The following is an 18,149-nucleotide window of genomic DNA, read 5'->3' as shown; positions in this document are numbered from 1 at the left end:
TCTAGCTCAGTCTGGGCAACATAAAGGTCTGTGTTCTGAAAAGTGTTTAGGTACCCAAGGCAAACACTGCAGAAGCTTTTTGACAAAAGCCTAGGCAAAATTTAGATGCATCTGTTAAGTGAGCATTTAGCAGAACCCCTGTTGAGGCAGTTAAGAGGCAGTAGGCATTTAAATCTCTGCCCAGTAAGATACCTGGGCACCCAGAGTTCAGCTACTGAACATCTCAGTATTAATTTTGTGTCTGATTGTGTATGCATTAGGGATTCACAAATTAGGTAGCTGGGTGTCTCTTTTCTGTTCAAGCTTGCTGCTTTACAATTGAGAGGATGAGCAAGAGGGATCCTAACTCAGTGAACTCCTGATCAAAGTTTTGATCATTCTTCCCAAAGTACTTCTGTAGTTTGTTCAGTCATTGCCATGGAAAAAAAAGTGCACCACCTGAAAGCTGCAGCAGGATAGGTTTGCAAAGAATTTCAGTTTTGGTGGAAATGGGATGCTCTTTTGAACTGCTGAGCCAAAAAGAGGATCCAAGGAGGTTTCACTTTTGAGATTTTTTTTTTTAACCTACTCCATCTTTGTGAGCTATCACAAGTTTTCGGCATCGAAATGTAAGTGAAAAGAACTACTTCCATTTTAACTATGTACTACAAACTTTGGTTTTTTTTTCTTAACCGCTTATTTTCTCCAGATGGGTATTCTACACTATTTGGAAGAAACAAGCTGACATCTGAACATCAAGATTATTTGAGATTATCCTAAATGTACATGCTGCATGGAGCATATAGGCCTGCCACGTGCTGCGTATTGGCATCTTGAACCTTTAAATTATATGCTGTAGATGATCCTGAAACTTAGTCATGCTATTGATTGTGAATTCTTTAAATGTTTTTTATTATTATTTTAATTTAAAAGCAAATGGAAAATGTATATTTTGATGAGCTAGGGTGTTATTTTTGAAAGTCAACTTAAAGATGAATAAGCAGCAAAACTATATAGCTGCTGAATGCACTGAACCTTTAGAATGTGATCCTTTTTATTTTTTGTAGATCTTCACAAACTGATTGATTAAAAAAGACATCTTTAGCATTTCATCCCTGAAGGGTGGTCCATGAGTTTGTTTTGGGGTTTTTTGTTTTCCACCAGATTTTTTTATCTGCTTTTTAAGGATAGAGGGTTTTTTGTTTGATTTTTTTAAAATGAACACCGCAGTGCTTCCATGTAGAGAAAAATGGCATAACTTAAAAAAAAAAGAAAAAAAAGGAAAAAAATCTTCTGAAAGGATACCCCAAATCCTGCATTGCAAAGGGAAGAAAGCTAGTCATCTTAAATTTTGTTTATTTACTCTAGTTTCATTCATCATTGCTGTAATCTTTTCTGCAGGAGAAGAATCTTTGACCTTTCACCTCATGGAATTCTTTAGCTGCTGCATATTGATTATTTGGATCTTTATATGGATTTAAGAGTAGGTTAGAGAGGCACTTTGAACTCTATCAGCATCAAAATTAAAGCTGGTTTTCCATCCCACCACGGTGCAAGAAATTGAGTGTAATGAGGTTCTTGTGGGCATTATGCTCCTCAGCCTTATGGGAAGCACTAGGTTCTTGATGAAGGAAAGGTCCCTTTAGAGGGCAAAGAAATGTGGGTGTGATCTAGATTCATGTGCACCAGTATTGAATGTTTTGAGGCAAGTATGTGTACTTCAGTAGGGAAGCCCCTAAGTTGTTTTGCCGCAGATTGACCATGTTGTGTGGGGCTTTTGCTGAATTAGATTCCCTTGCAGTGTAAAAATCAGTGGAAGCTAGGTTGCATTGTAGTTTTGTTCTGAAAGATAAAAGCATTTTTCTTTAACTGTTTCTCATGTTGTCTGAAAAGTTATATTTTTGTAAGAGTGTGCTATGTACTGGTTAAAACTTTGCTTTCAGTGTTTAAAAGATCCCCTTGAAAGGAGGTAGGAAGGACATAACCATTCTGTGCATTTCTGTACATTTCCAAGATAGAATAAAAAGTGCACTATTTCCCTAAACACTCTAATCCTGAACCATAATGATGTTTTTTTCCTTCAATGCCTAGTATCAACATTTTCTTAGTTTTATTGGAGGGACTTGATTTCTTCCCCCCTCCTCCAAGATACTGTTAATGAAAACAAAACAAACAAACAAAAAGCACTCCTAATATGTGTATTCTTAAATCATACATAAAGAATTTTACTCCCCCCCCATATATAAGCTGTTCATGACATCTGAGTAGCCTATGTAGAATTCCAGAGTGATACTGGAAAGCTTGCAAAAATTTGCTCTTCATCTGGTGTGTAATTATTTTTGTATTGTACAGTTGTGCTGTTAAAATGCTTTCAGTTTGGAGAGCCAATAGAAGTATTCAGCCTTATTGTTTTAAATTATTGCAGTTAATGTTAATTCTTTAATATACATTGGGCACAGTTCTTCCGTGGCCTACAGCTTGTGCATCCCTAAATACTCCCAAAGAGCAGAGCCTCCCTCTAAACAGGAGGAGGGAAAAGTGTCTTGCATTTCCCTGAGTGTTTTAGCTCTGTGTACATCCCAGAAAATACCTTGATAATTCTTGCCAATGACCAGTAGTGACCATTTATGATACAGGACTGCAATCAGTATGTTGTATAGCTGCAAATGAATGCAGATGTCCTATAAACAGTTACGTGTATCCTTAACTTTGCAAGCATGAATATTCCCATTGATTCTTAGTGTGATTACTCATGTAGGTGAAATTAAGCACACAGGCATTCACTGGGATGGGGCTTACAGCATATATGTTCCTGAGTGAGCTTGATAGATGTAGAAATCAGTCACAACAAGTGGGGGTGGTTGTTTTTTAGCAAAGAAACTTGTGAACTGGAAGATGACCTAATATGCTTGCTGGCTTGCTGTACCAAGGCTAGCACATTTCTTTAGCATAGCTGCATGAGGCTGCCTGAGCACAGAGATGTTTGGTGTGCAGGGATATTCTGTAATCAGTTCCTGGAATGACCAGGGGACCTGAATTATATATTGATAGGTGAGAGGCAGCAGTGCTTGCAAATCTTTCCTTTTCAACTGATAGTATAAGGAGAGTTAGAGGAATCCTTTTTTTCTTTTAACTTTTTTTAACGTAGGTTTTTTAGATGCAGTATAAAGCAATTCAGCAAACACTGAACATTATTTTTTTTTTAAATTGCTGAATTGATTCTGAGCAAATACATACAGTCTTTATTTATTTGTTGCTGTAGCGTAGATTTTTTAAAAAGGAAAAAAAGTCTCTTTGTCTTAGAATTTTCAAATGCAAACTGCTATAGCTGATCGGTTTTCCATGTTTAAGGCCAGTTGGGAAATAGCTATGGTTGCTGCACTATGTATGCAAGCAGTTCCCAAGATATGGTTATCATTAGGGTTTTCTTAATTATTCTTTGCACTAAATGCTGCTTCCACCTAGAAATGTGATTTAAATATTTAAAAACTTGATTGATAGTAGTTTGTGCAGAGAGAAGACCGCTGGCATTGTATCTACTGCATCAGTGCAGTGCACATGTTAAAATAAAGGTACACTATTATTACTTAGGTGTTTTAATTGTTAAATACATCGTGGATTCAGTGTTAAAATGACAGAATTGATGGGTATGATGCTTACCATTGTACCTCTTTTTTCCTTTGTTCTTCTAACAAACATAAAGGTACTTAATGGTCCTTTTATTGAGTATCTTTTCGGTCTCTCTGATTAATAAATTCAGTTATTTTCCATATAATATAAGCTCAGATAAGATACTCTATGGCATGGAACAGCACATTGATGATGACAAAGATCACCTGAGGCTTCAGTGATCTTTGCCTAGAACGAGTTAATTTTCTGTAGAGTACTGTAGATGTGAATTCTCTGGAGGTCTGTAAGTGTAAGTTTTAGTTTTTCTGCTGAAGTGGCAAGTTGGCTTTGGGTGGCAGTGTGACTCATTGTGTGGCATAAAGAAAAGATAGGCTTAGGAGAAATAAGTGAGACATTAAGAATGATGCAAGCTTTGGCACAGAAGTTTAAGGAAGAGGGAGAAGGGCATGAACAGGACGGGCACATTGAAGAAGTTACTCTGGGGTGTGATTCAGAAAGATTAATGATGTCAGACAATGAAAAAGGATGTGACTTCTAAATGAGATTGTAGAGAGACTTACATAAATTCCAGCTAACTGGAAGGGAGAAGTATTTACATCTGTCCTAAGTACAGTGACAGCAAAGGGCTTGGTAGTTGGGAAAAAGAAGTGGGAAGGCTTAACGTCTTGAGGAAAAAGTGTCTTACCTACAGACTTTGAGGGTAGGATAAAGAGTAATTTTAGAGCGCCTACATGCATGACAGGGAAGATGGGTATCTCTTGCTTTTTTATTTTCACTGTTTAGAGTTCAAGGTGTTGACAGCTTGCTGGAAGGAACAAGACGAGGGGACAAGTGAGAAGAGTACTCAGTTTCTTATTTTAATTCAGGAATAGGAGACTGCAGATGATGTTGCCTGAGGGTAATAGGAGGAAGCTGACAAACCTTGCCTGCAGAGAAAAAAAGGAGTAGTTGGAATGATTAAAGGAGATGCTGAAGGAGAAAGTGAGAGAACTAGCAAAGGAAGTAAGTGCAGGAGTGATTAATAATAGTATTGAGCAACATAGAAGTGCCTTTTTGAAATGTGGGATGCTTTAGTAAGCAAGGAGTGAGAAATGTGGAATGGGAACAGTGGAAGGATGTGAAGAGTGAAGAAGTTCTCATATAGTGGTCATACATTTTAGTGGACTTGAGCTTTGAGGCAGAAATGGAGAAAGTAGAAAGGAAGGAAAGAGGGTGAAATGCACTTCATAATTGGAAGCATGATGACAAGTACTCCTGTGCAGTGTCAAGGGAAGAAAGGATGCAGGAGCAAGAACAGTTAAGATGGGAAGGAACTGGGGCAATGAGCCAGGAAGAGGAACCAGAAACAGGACAGCACAACAGATGCAGTGAGGATTTGGGGAGCACATCTGGACATACAAAAAAGGAGTGCCGGTTGCACTGCCTAGCTTGTCCTCTGTAGGTATCAGAGGGAGAAGGAAGAGAGATTGGAAACGTTTGGGGGTTTTTTTACTGAGTAATGATTGCAAGATGGCTCCTAAGTATTTTAGAACTTAACTGCCGGAGATGAAATGGTGACCAAAAGGAAACTATTCAGATTAAGGAGGGTTTAGGGTAGACAGATTACCCAAGCAAATAAATACAAACTTCATGAAGCCCAAAGGAAAGGGAACTGTTGGATTTAACTGCCATGGGTTGCCATTGTGAGCATGGAAGTGTGGAAGGCAGAAGCATACCAGTGGCATCTCTGTCTTCAGCTCGTGGAATTAGGAAGACTGATCAGAACTGGCAAATGTATGAAAACAAAAAAAAAAAACAACCAACAGCACTGCTACAGCCATTATAGGGTTTTTCGTCTGACTTCAAAGGGCCATGACTACTTCATTGTATGTTATTTGAGAGGATAATAAGTTTTCATGACCTCAGTGATGAATGCACAACACATTGTGTGCCATATTGCCTGTGTAGCTCTGAGTATGATTTACTTTGAAAGACCCAAAGACAAAGGCATTTTATTGATGTATGATGGAAACATCTTAGTGTGAGTAGTCTTTGTATATACAAAGACAAGCAGCAATGGAATTTTAAAATGATAGTTGTGTAGACGAGAATAGCAAAGGTGAGTATATACAGCTATGTGAACCCTTTTTTTATTATGGTAGCTCCGAATGTTATCTAACACTTCCCTATTTAATTTTTCTTTAGCTAATTATCAAAACTGATGTTTTTGCTTTTTTTAAAATTATTTTATTTCCTTCCATGCTTTGTCCAAATTTTGCTCTTAAGCTTCACACTGGGACATCCTAGGAAATTACTTCCTAATGATTGGCATCTCTTGTAATGCTTAGGTGTTTTCGGTGATCTTTTATAACCACTGGTTAGTTATTTGGGGTGGAAGAATGACTGAGGTGTTTTTTTCAGGCAACAAGTGTTTGACAGTTCATTGTTTAAAACCCCAATGAAGACTGACAGAATAATTGAAGGAACATGCATTGACTTCTATTTTTAAAAGGGATAGCATCCTTTTTGAAACTTTTACCTGTGTCATGTAGTAAAAAAGTTTCTACTACCATTATAAAATCCTTACCATATATAACAGTTAAATACTAGGGAAAGGGAAGATATCTGCTCACAGTTTCTGGAGTTGGTTTTGAGACAGCCATGTGCCTTAAGAGGGTATAGATAAGAGATGCACTTCAAGTCTACTTCTTTGGGATCTTGACCTTCTACTTAGTGAAGCCCTGTGTGCCCTTATGTCTGTGGTGGCTGGGATCAGGTGCCACACCTCTGGCTATATGAAATGAAGAAATGGTTGAGCGTGCCTAAGGCTGCAGCATATACTAGGCAGTCGTAAGGAAAGCAAAGACAATCTCTCTGGCCTCTACATGCTGACACATGAACAGAGCAAGTTACACCGAAATGACAGTATAGGTAGCTTGTAGTAACATGCAGTAACATGTAGCTAACATGCATGTGCCCTGCTGTTCAGGAACTGCACCCAGATAATGTTGCCTCCGGCAACAGTGATGGCAGTTGATTTGCCAGCCTTGAGCTTTGGGCACACTTGTCATGCTTAGTCTGTCTCATGTTGATCGTTTGTCTTTGCAGGTACAAAGTGAGCTCAGGGAAGACATCCACATCTCCTGGAGACCTGATGATCTTAATACATAGGTGGCATGCTGTCTTTTCATTATGTTCCAGACACTGTATGGGGTGTGAGCTAGGAACTGCTGAAGGTACCTCAAAAGCAGAAGGCTGACCCAAGCTGGCCCCAAACCTTACAGTGCATGGGAGATGGGGCTAGCAGGTGGTGGACTGCAGTACACTTACAGATACCAAACCACTTGTTCATCCTGTCACATACACTGACTTTTACATCAAAACTGTTCAGGCTGTCACTTGCATGTCTAATAGGGCAAAACATCAGATGGTAGTGTCACATTCCAGCACCCCCCTTGATGATCTATACCAGTTCTGACAAAAATCAGCTTGCCTTAACGTAGAGGTGCCTTACAGCCGGTAGAGCCCAGACCGTAGGCGAGATGTGGAGAGCTTGCTTCTGCATACAATCCAAAGCCATCAGCATGTAGGAGGGGAAATCACTGTGTTTGTCTGTCCCAACCTGTATGCATGCAGTTGGGCCCTCTTGCTGCATTGCATGGCAGGCTTGCTCTGGGTGCTGTTTGCACCTGGGCAGTAGGGCCAGAGCAGCCTGGGAGCACTGGATATATTGGGCCAACTCGGACAAGGTGCAGTGCTCACCCAGAAGCCTCCCTTCTAGGAGTGCCAGGTGAATTGCACAGGAGACACAGGAGACAAAGCTGCAGAACAGGGGGAGGGACAAAAATGGAGACTGTGGGTAGACCACTGTTCTCACCAGAAGGGAAGTCTGCAGCCTACAGGCTGCTTATGGGTTCCCTGCTGGTAGGGGGCGGGTGTGACAGTGGACACTGGTCACCCGGATTGTTCTGGAGGACCATGTGCAAGCTGCAGGAACACCTTCCTGGAACACCTTCAACCTAAAAAAAAAAAAACCAAACACCCCCCCCCCAAAAAAAAACCAAAAAAAGTAGTTATACTTTAAATGTGAGTGACTGGGAAGACAATAAACAAGGCAAGAGAGGAATTTAGTGCTCTTCAAGGTAAGCAGAGATGGAGACAGCCTCATTAAAACCGAAGAGTCCCAACCATTTTTAAGTTGCTACTGCTTAGCCTGGATGCATAAAAATACTGACAACTTTTGGAAGTTTTATCCCTAGTAATGAGATTGGTTGTTCTCTTGAGCTAAGTCTCAGGAGTTGAACTGCTGCCAAAGCCTTTCTTATGTAGTGTCTATCTTCAGTCTATGGGTCATGCTAGAACTATTTGAAGAGCTTGCTCACAAGACGGACCTAACTACTAGGTTTGCTGAGACTAGAAGGTATAGTCCCCCTTGTCCCCTGTCTTTCTGAACTTCTATTTCTAGATGTGCTGCAAATGCATGTGAGTATGCAGAGCTATATGAAAATTTAAGTAGCCATAACTTCTCCAAGATCAAAAATATTTCAGACTTTCTTGACTGAATGGAGTGTTTTCTAAAATCTACTCAATCCAGATTCCTCAACACTACAGCTTGCATGAAGGGGTTGCTGTGAAGGCATTTCTTCTAGTAGCTATGCCATGTAAATGGTCCCAGCTATCATCTCTACACTCCCACCTCTTCATTCTCACCCTGCATTAGCTGCTCTGCTGTGAGAGTTGCAGCTCTCCTGGGCCCGTGTGGCAAACTGATTAGGTTAAAAACAAGCCAGCAGAGACATTAAAGGGAGATGGGGAACTGATCTTGCTTCAGGTACACTGCCGAAATGAATGGATCAAAAAGCAATCTGTGTTTAAAATGGACCTGTCTGGTTCGTCTTGTTGCCAGACAAGCAATTGTGCTGGCAGACCTGAGTGGTGTGCAGGCATGGGGACTGCTGATGGGGGGAAGCAGGTCAGGGGAGGGTGTGGGGTAAGGGAAAAATGTTCAAAGTAAAGGCTGTAGCATCATAGTTTATACCTGCTTTAGAAATATAGAGGAGGAATTGTTAAGGGGGTCACCCCTTTTTCTTGTTACTGTTTTTTTTTTCTAATCACATCTACTGAACCACTTATGGGTCCCTTCCAACTTGAGAAGTGCTATGATTTCCATCATCCAGAGTTTCAAATAGTTTGAGTTTTTGGGAGCAGCTAAAAGGTGATCCAGCAGAAACCACATGCCACTTTGGTCTAATGGAAATTAAGAGCTTTATCTGTGTCAAAACTCTGCATGTAGCTTTTTAGGGGTGTGTTGTTTTTCTATTACTTGTTGCCATTCATATCTTCAAAACTTTTAAATAAAATTTTGTTTGTGTTAGTAATTTAACTCTCCCAGTTCACTTCAGGTACAACTGATTTTGTTCTGTTTTCTGAGGTTAGGTTAAAAATGATGATAATGCCACTCAAGTTTTAAATGCTCTTTCTTGCGAGAGGTTTGTTTTAAAGAGTATGTGGGCAGGACCCATTTCATGCAACGTGAACTTCCTGGCTGTTGATCTACTTTGCTAGGTTCTTTAAAAAGAAATGCAAGACCTATTATTTCATTTTATTTTTCACTACAAGCAAAAATCAGCAATGTGGTTTTAGATCCATGTGCAGAAGGAGTACTATTATATGTTATTTCAAAGGTAAGCACCTGCTCGGTGAGCTACAGCTGGAAGGAAGCTGTGTGGGCCACGGTGAAGCACTCCGAGGTAACCTCCTTCATCTAGCAGAAGCGCTTCTCTGTACTGAAGGTGTGTAATTCGGGAGAGCAGAAGAATGTGGGCTAGGTCTGGATCATGCTTGTGAACTGGCTTCTCAGGCCCTGCCTGGTGGCCACGGGTGAATTGTTTTTTCCAGTGAGCGGCAGAAATTTGGCCTTTCTCGAGCATTCAGTTGTGAACAAATGATACTCAAATGCCTCTGAACTTCAGACACGCTAAAATACATTTTATGTCATGCCAATCAAAATGCATTTTAATAGCTTTAAATGTTTTATAGTGCTTCCAGATTCATGCAACAGTGGATGCATTTCATTCAGTATTTTATGTAACTTAAAATAGTGCTTTATAGTTGCCTTTATCCCTAGATATAGTGAAGAAAAATAAAAACAGCAAGCCATAAGCAAATTTATGAAATGAAGTTGAAAATGTGATTCCTCTTAAGAGCATGTTTTCCAAAGGCAAAGGCTGCAATGCCCTAAGAAAATGCAGTCACGACATCACAGTGTGAAAGCTTGGACAGGACTATGGGTTTATCTGATTGACCCAGCATGAAATGAGCTGCGTTTGCATTGTTCCTTATAACCTGTTCTGGTGCTCTGAAAGGCATGAGTAGTGACTGTGATGGAAATGAACTAACTCTGGTGAAGGCCAGCAGCTGGGTGGAGAGCTGGAATGTGACACTGCCTCTTCTGACTGCTTTTCAAGGGTAAGGTTTGGTACCAGATAAAGTTAGGAAGTGCCTGCGTAAGAGGAGCAGGTCCTAGAGTCTAGGATGTGTAAGGAAAACCTGCAAGGAAATGGAGGTCTTTCACTTAAAATAGTTGATAAGCCTGGGCTACATGACCACATCCTGGCTGCCTACAGCACAGCCCGGGATCCTGATCTCTCTGTTGCCCCTAACGCACTGCGATTCTCATCGGATTCTCATCGAGTTCTTGTATCAGTGTTGTTCTGTCCCTGGCCACCCTGAACGTGGGTGCGGGTTGTGCCCAGATGCAGAGTCCAGTCACGTTTGGGAAGCCAGTAGGAAATTCTCTTGTGTGTCTTAGTCCAGACATAGTCTGGGTGTGAGTGCTTTCTCTCTGGGTTGGGAAGGTGGAAAATGCCCCTCCAGGCTCTTATTTTCTCTCATGGCCTTTGAAGCAGCAATCATACTTCTAGTTAATTTTTGGAAACTTATTGCCTGGCTGTAGAGTTTTGCCTACGGAAAGCGGTTCATAGTCCAAATTGCAAGATACTTATGACTATCATTTTAAGTGCAAATTGCAAGATACTTACCATGACTATCACTTTTTATTAAAAGCACAATCTTCATGAAATTTTGAATTGGGTATTGTTGTAAAATTGGGTAATGAATATCTCATTTCAGTCAACCAGTTCAACCAAGGAAGACGCTGACCGTGTTGGCAGTAATTTCAGAGAACTGTGAGCAGAAATAGCATCAAATTGTTAAAGATCAGTGAATTCATCAGCGTGGACTCAGATTCCGTCATTTGCTTGAGAAGTGCATATTGAAGAAGCTAAGGAAACTTCTTCAGAAGAGTGTGATCCTTTCTGCAAGCTTTAGAAAAGTATTTAGTTTTGGTCAACATGATTTTCCTTCCCTGTAAGCATGCTTGATCACAACTGTTTTTGTCATTGTTATTAGCTCCGCTAGCAGTATTGCTAATTTCATAGCATAGTTATTTAAATATCTAGGAGTAGCTAGTTAGTCATACTGAGGCACTTCCATCAGAGTGTCCCGAGTCCAGCTACTTGTTCTCAGATTCTAGCAAAAGTTTATCGGGAGCAATACCACATAGCGATCCAGCTTTTAGTATCTAACAACTAGTTTGGATGCATTTGACACAAAGCTCAGTACTGAAATCCTGATTCTGATGACAGCTTTGCTTTTCACTTTTTCCTTAGGAGTAGATAAAGACAGTGACAATGTATTGCCACTGACTTTTTCATCGTGCAGCCTCTCAAATTTTCGTTATTGTATTTATACTTCTTTTGGCCTGTGATGGCTAAGAAGGCAAAGTTGTGGGTGTCTTCAGCACTGTAACATCCCTGAGTCTTTGGATCCCCTTACAAGCTTCAACCAACTTTTCTAATGCTATTTTAACTTTACTGCTAAGTTTCTATTCCATTTTTGCCTTTTACAGAAGTATGAGTGTTTTTCTTAATTATTCTGCTCAGAGCAGAAACAATGTTTGATATTTTTGCTTAAGCCCCTTTCAGATGTATGCTCTCCTCATGCAAATTTTTTGTGATACTAGAAATTGAAACCCAGTAATCCAGAACACCTACTTTCCTGCTCCACTGTATGCAGATAAGTCACAAAAGAAAATTGCTACATGTTTTTCTTTGGTCCTAGATAAATCCTCTACTCAAGCACTGCAATAAGCTTGAAGGTAGTACGTTCTTTGTTTCAAATTTAGTGAAAATCTGAAGCACTGACTTTGAGAAATGAGTACAGCAAATAGTCTATGCCAATGTCCACAAGTTTTACTCAAAGTTTTGTTTTGTTTCTAATCAGGTTTGGATATAAATCCATAAAAATGTAGGGCAGTGACAACTCTGTATGTGTTTTATAGCCTTGTGTCAATAGGAAAAAAAAAACCACACAAGGCTTTATTTTAAATAGAGATGTTGGAAACTTCAGGGAAGGGCTGTCAGAGACATAGCAATTTGGTTTGTAAAGATAATTATATTTAGAGCCTAACTGTTTGGTTCTTGAGGATTTCTGTGACTTCAGGAAAGCAAATGTTTGATCTTGCCGATTCTGTCCCACGGGGCCTCATGCTGTGGTTTCAACCTGATCTGTCTCTGGCCTCCCCTTTCCTGAGAACTTGATCATGTATTTAAACCCTCCTGAGGTGCTGCTGCACATCGTTATTAGAGATGGGTGTAATTACTGGAGAAGCACCAAGACTGGGACAAGAACAGATGATACCTAGAAATACCTGCGCTGAACGAGACACACAAAGTCTCATGTTGTTATGGGGCATTGTAGTTAGGACTTCATATTTAAAGTGGGATTTTTCTGGCTTTTAACTGTGCAAAGTTAGTTGTAATCTCATTTTGAGATGAGGGAGAAGAAAAAGAATCCAATTGAGTAAAATGCATTCAAATACAACTAGCTTCAGGAAGATCCTGAGCTAGCTGTAGCAATACCCTAGAAGAACAGGGGTTTGGTTTTTTGTTTTTTTTTTTTTAGCCAGCCTGTTCTCCTCTGAAAACAGAGGTTATGCAGTTGTGCTTTCCCTAGCTCTGTCCCTGCTCCCTCCTGCCCAGCCTTGCTCAGTAATCCTTGACCTTGTCAGCCAACTTCAACCAAATTTGACAGAGGGGATTTGAGCTCAAAGATATTAAGTTCTGACAACTTTTTGCCTGGGTGGAAAGGTCTCTTGTTTCTGCTACAAAGGCTTCACTGTGAGTGTAGCCCTTGGTAGGCACAGGAGAATCTGTCATGCAGAGGGATGTGACCGAATGGCCCTCATGTGAGAAGAGCTTTCACCAGAGCTGGTACTTTACAGGACTGCTGAGCTCTACTGCCTTGGGTAGTAAAGAACATGGAGTTTTTGGTCCGCTTTTGGAGGTTTTCTACAAAGGTCAGCACAAGCAAGTGAGCAGATACCCTCTCGCAGTGACAAGGAGCCCCCAGTTACCTGTTCAGTGGCACCTTTGTGGAGCAATTGCTCTGCTCCTGGCTTCAGCCGCCTCTGAGCTCTGCTGCTTCTGAAGATAGATTTGTGCTGCTGTGCTAATACCTTTGGAGATCCAAGTGGGAGAGTAGGCAGCAGCCTTTCTTTTGCAGAGGCAGGAGGGCACGGGAAGGGGATCTTCTTGGCAGAGCCTGACAGCAGCCACATGCGGGCCTGGTGGCTCTCCTCTTTTGATTTCAAATGTTGATGAATGTATGTCTCATTAGACACCTGAAAAGTCATCCATGAGACACAAACTCATTGGAAAGCAAGCTTCCTTGCTTCCACTGTTCATATAAATAGTCTTTGACAGCTGTTAGTGGACATCTGGACAGAGCAAAATAAGTGGGTAAAGCTCTGGTGTCCCTAATGCAGTATTTTAAAGAAACAACAGATAGTTGTGTCCTGTCTGCACCCCTGCACCTACTGCTGTGGCCATTGGAAATGTCACGTTTCGCAGCAATGTCTTTTTCAGTGCCTTTTCAGCTTATGTTCACAGATCATATGACAAAAGCAAAAAACTTGCTCTGAGTTACTCCAGAGTATTTTATATATTTCTTAATCCCTATCTAACATGCCTTTCTACAGTCCATGTCAGTGTGTACACTGGACGCGGACTTCAGGTTTAATCTATACAGTGGGATGACAGATGAGGAGTATGCGCATGTGATGGCTGTATCTAAACACATTCTTGTTACAGTGTGAATGTGGCCTTTAGGAGAAGTAGTGTTTTGTTTAGCTGTAATTTAATCTGCTTCTTGAAGAAAAATTGCCGGAAGACCTAAAGCAGTGCTTCTTTCTGCTTGAGAACATATGCATTGTTTCATTAAAGTGCTTTTTCAAAAGCAGCTCTAAAAAAGCTTGCAAACTTGAGTGGTTTACTTTAATTGTCCCAGATGTTGGCTTTCATAGTGAGTTGCTATTTGGGTTAGATACAAGCACCTTTTGGTCAGAGAAAACAATGTTTCCTGTAGCAGGGACAAATTTTTCTTGGAGTAATGAGAATAGCTTAGCCTACTTGGGATTAAAAAAGAAAAAAAAAAAATTAATTTGGGGAATTAGGTGTTGGAGGACAAAGTTTTCTGCTTTGCAGGGTGTTCTCTCCACAGTTGCAGTTATAGTTAGTGGAAAAGCTTGCCACCAGCAATGTTCAGAGCCCTGCAAGGCCTGTTGGCTCTGTGCTGGCTCTTAATTAATGACCCACATTCTCACAGCTGCACTGAGACCTTCTGTGATGTGGCTGTACCAGTGGAAAACAATGGACTTATTTATTTCCAGCTGTATCTGCCACATGAATAAAGGACTGATTTGTGCCAGAGTGTGGTTGCTGTTGGCTGCAGCATGGAAGTTTAGGGGGTTTTGTAGCCAAGAGAGTATAATTTATAAGATTCAGAGATCTGAGGACAAATGGTCAAGCTGTCTTCAAATGCAACATGTCGGGTTTTTCTCAAGCACATTGTGTACATAAAGCCCAGTTGGCCAATTCTGGCTACAACAGCTGCATAGTTTGACAAAACAGTTCAAGGACCTGTAGTGGAACACTTGAAATGAAATGAAATACGGTCTTTACTCTGACCCATGCTAATTAATCTCTTTCAATGAAGCCAGCATATACCTCCAAATACACCCTTAACTTCACAGGCTGTACTTCTGTGCTTTTTCTGCTGAAGCCACTCAAGCTGTATCTGGTGGCTCTGCCTCCGACAGCGTGGGAGCGGCTATATTCTTCCTTTTACCATGGGCTAAAAATGCTCAATAGAGCATCATCAAAGCTGTGATGCTTTGATTGTGAACTGCTGCTGTCAAGCTTAACTAATTCCTCTAAGGTAACCTGTCAAGTTGCCTCCCAGATAGGGCAAGTCTTTAACGTGCGCCATGAGGACAGCGTCTTCTGAGGAAATGTCTTCTGTAACTAATGTATTAGTGTAACCTAATGTTTTACATGCATTATTTTGGTTTTTACACTTAAAACTGAACTGTGTTTTCTCTCCCCATTAAAAGTATCAGTAATTGTTTTAACACATTTTGAGGTTACCTAAATGCAAGAAAGACAACATGTTTTACAGTGCTTGGACTCATTGCAAGCAGGTCTTTCAGCAAGCTTGGCCTGAACATGTGCTGACCTCAGGCTGCTTTGTTTTTCCAGACGTTCAGCGACACCTATGTAACTCTGGTTTTGACTGTTGCCAGTGAAAGCTAGGCCAAACGTGGGGGTTTGTGTGTCTATTGAATAATCAAATTTCAAGAAATGGGAACTTCCTTGAACCAAACTATGTTGGAAAAAGGTGGCATAGTGCTGTTGATTTTAGCTCTGATCAAGCACTCTTGCCTGAATCTGGCATAATCAATGGAAGCATAAATTGTGTCTGCTTGTAAAACAGCAGGGTAATAAACACGCCCTTGTATTTGCGAGTGTACATTCGCATGCATGCACACACTCTTGCATGCGTAGATGGACTTTATCTAGAAGCTGGGACACTTTTGCTGTGGTTCAGCCCAGATCATGTTCCAGAGGGTTTGCCAGCTCTTGCATATGGATTGGGTGGAAATGTTTGCACATTGTCCTGGTATTGTTATAAGTGCCAGAGTGATCCTATTGTTTGAGCGGGATCTTGGTCAGAGGCAATTCTGACTGAATGAAGAGTGATTTAGAGCATGTTGCGTTTAATTATTACTTTTTTTTCCTATGTCTATTCAATGTTTTATGAACGTTTGATAGAGCCTGTGCACAGCCTCGTTAAGTGCCTTATTGGACTACAACAGCAGGAGTGCTGTTAGCAGTTCCAGCAGTAAGCGTGGCCATGTATCGTGTACCTGCTAAAGAACTGCTGGAGTTATAATGAGCAAGGCGACCAAATCCTAGCACACTCATCCAAAACACCTATCAAATTCCACAAACTTCTGTTACTGATCAGCAATATCAGAAGCTGATTCACATGTGCTCCATGCGCCTTTTCAAACACTGCCAGAAATGGACCTCTGCAGCTGTTGCCTGCAGCTGTTTGTGTTTTAGCCCTAATTTCATAGTTCTGTACATGCTGGAGAAACCAAGAGGAGTTACTGACTACAGCCAGGCTCTACAGCCCAAGGGAAGGACGCTTATGCTATGCCACAGTGTAAATAAGCCCACAAACCCAAGCTTAGAGAAGTCATTCTGTTGCTGATTGTGATTTTCTTGCCAGAAGGATCACGCGCTGCTCGGGGCTGACTCCCTGTAGTTGGAGCTTCCTGGTTCTTGTTGGGATACCTCCATGCTCCCATAGCCCTCATCTTCACTTTGGCTAAGGTTCCTGTTTGGGAGAGGGGACTGAATTGTCTAGCCTCTCCCTCTTATCTGCTGCTTCATCTCCCTTTTTCCTCTTTCCCCCACAATTTTCCTAAGTGAAATAACCGGTTGCTGCTTTGCACTGTTGAAAGCTGTTCTTGGTTTCTGGCCTGATGATGTCCTAGAAAGAGGTCATACCTTGAAAGCAAAATGCTGTTAGTGAAACACTAATAAAGCATGATATTCAGTACATGCTACACTGTAGCACTTCTCTAGGGAGCAAAACTTTAAAGTTATAAAGTATGGGGGAATTTGAGTAGGGATGTGATAATTTAATGTTGGTTGGGGGCATATAAAACTGATGGACAGTATACATAGGTCTAATAATGGTTCAGCATTTTTACTGTCAGTGGTTCAATACTGACACAGAAGGAAACCCATCAGGCGATCAATAGCAAATGCTTGTCAAAGGGTCCTTTTGAGACTTACTCAGCGTTTGGATCATGGGCTAAGTTGATTAAGTGTTCAAATCACAGCATGTCCATGCATTTTCTGTGTCAACACTCTGCCTTTTTGGCAGCCTCTTTGAGACTCCTAATGATTTATGGTATGAAGGCTCAATACCACCAACATTGCTTAAATACTTTTTCAGACCTGTGCTGGTAACAGACTTGTGCTGGGGTTTGTTTGTAATAAGGGATCTGCTCACACCCATGGAGTCATTCACGCATGAATGGGAACTCTTGTACTGGGAGGTACGTGGTCCTCCTCGTTCCGTGGCGCCATTTCCCTCTTCTTCCTCAGCTGACGGATATAAAAAACGGTGGGTTAAATGTTGGACAAGTAGGCAGGTCAAAAGAAACAAATGCTTTTTTCCTGTTCTGTGCTAAGCAGAGATGAGAACGCGCTCCTGGAGCTTGCTGGCAAAGAGGGATAGGAATAAGAAATGAGGGCATTTTGTTTGCAGGACCCCAGCCAGGCTGTAGAGGGGGTTGAGGAGTGAGGGGTTTCAGGACCTTCAACTCTAAGTTTTCTTGTGGATGGAGAGTGGGTTTTCCCTTTATGCTCATCTGGGATCCAGGACAACTTGTGTGCAGGTGCTCACAGGGAAAAACCATTCAGTCTCCAAACGGATAACTTTGCCATCACACACACCTTGAGACGTATGTCTATCTTCTCTCTACCTGCACAGTTTTTTATCAGGATGGGTGGGGGCTGAGATAACAACTCATAAATCTGCACAGAAGTAACTCAGACACATAAACTGTTGTTGGGAGCATGAGCATGGCGCTGCCTCTCCCTGCATCCTTATGTTTTGCATGGGAGTCCAGCTCTGGAGGAAGTGAGAGCTTCTCAGAGGGCTGAATGTCACAGTCAGATCAGAATTCACCCTGAAATGCTTAATTTTGTTACTTGATGAATGGGGAAACCTTGCTCCCTGGAGAGAGGATCGTCAAGTCTAAGCCAGAAACTGAGAAATCTGTATAAATAAGGCTTTTTTTTTTTTTTTTTTAATTCCCCACTAACTTGAAGTGCCAAATAGATACTTTCCACTAAGCTCATAGTAGTACTTGACTTGGAAGCATAGGATCGTCTCCTAAGATTCATTGCATATCAGCAAGGACTGAAATATCTTGCCTGGAAAAAAAAAAATCTAGCTTTTAAGCTGCACTATTCTGTAGGTTGTGCTGATTATTGCCTTGTGCTGCATGACTGTGATTTTTGGCACGCAGTATCACATACCAAATTCCCAAAATAAAATGCTACATGATATTCTAAGAGCTCTGAGGAAGCTTTAAAAAGGGATTTGTCCACTGAGTGGGTATCCCTTCTAGTGAAGCCAAA

The sequence above is a fragment of the Fulmarus glacialis genome, unplaced genomic scaffold (genome assembly GCF_000690835.1).
Source record: "Fulmarus glacialis isolate BGI_N327 unplaced genomic scaffold, ASM69083v1 scaffold11306, whole genome shotgun sequence".
In the NCBI taxonomy this organism is placed as follows: domain Eukaryota; kingdom Metazoa; phylum Chordata; class Aves; order Procellariiformes; family Procellariidae; genus Fulmarus; species Fulmarus glacialis.
Note: the sequence above shows the minus strand (reverse complement) of the source record.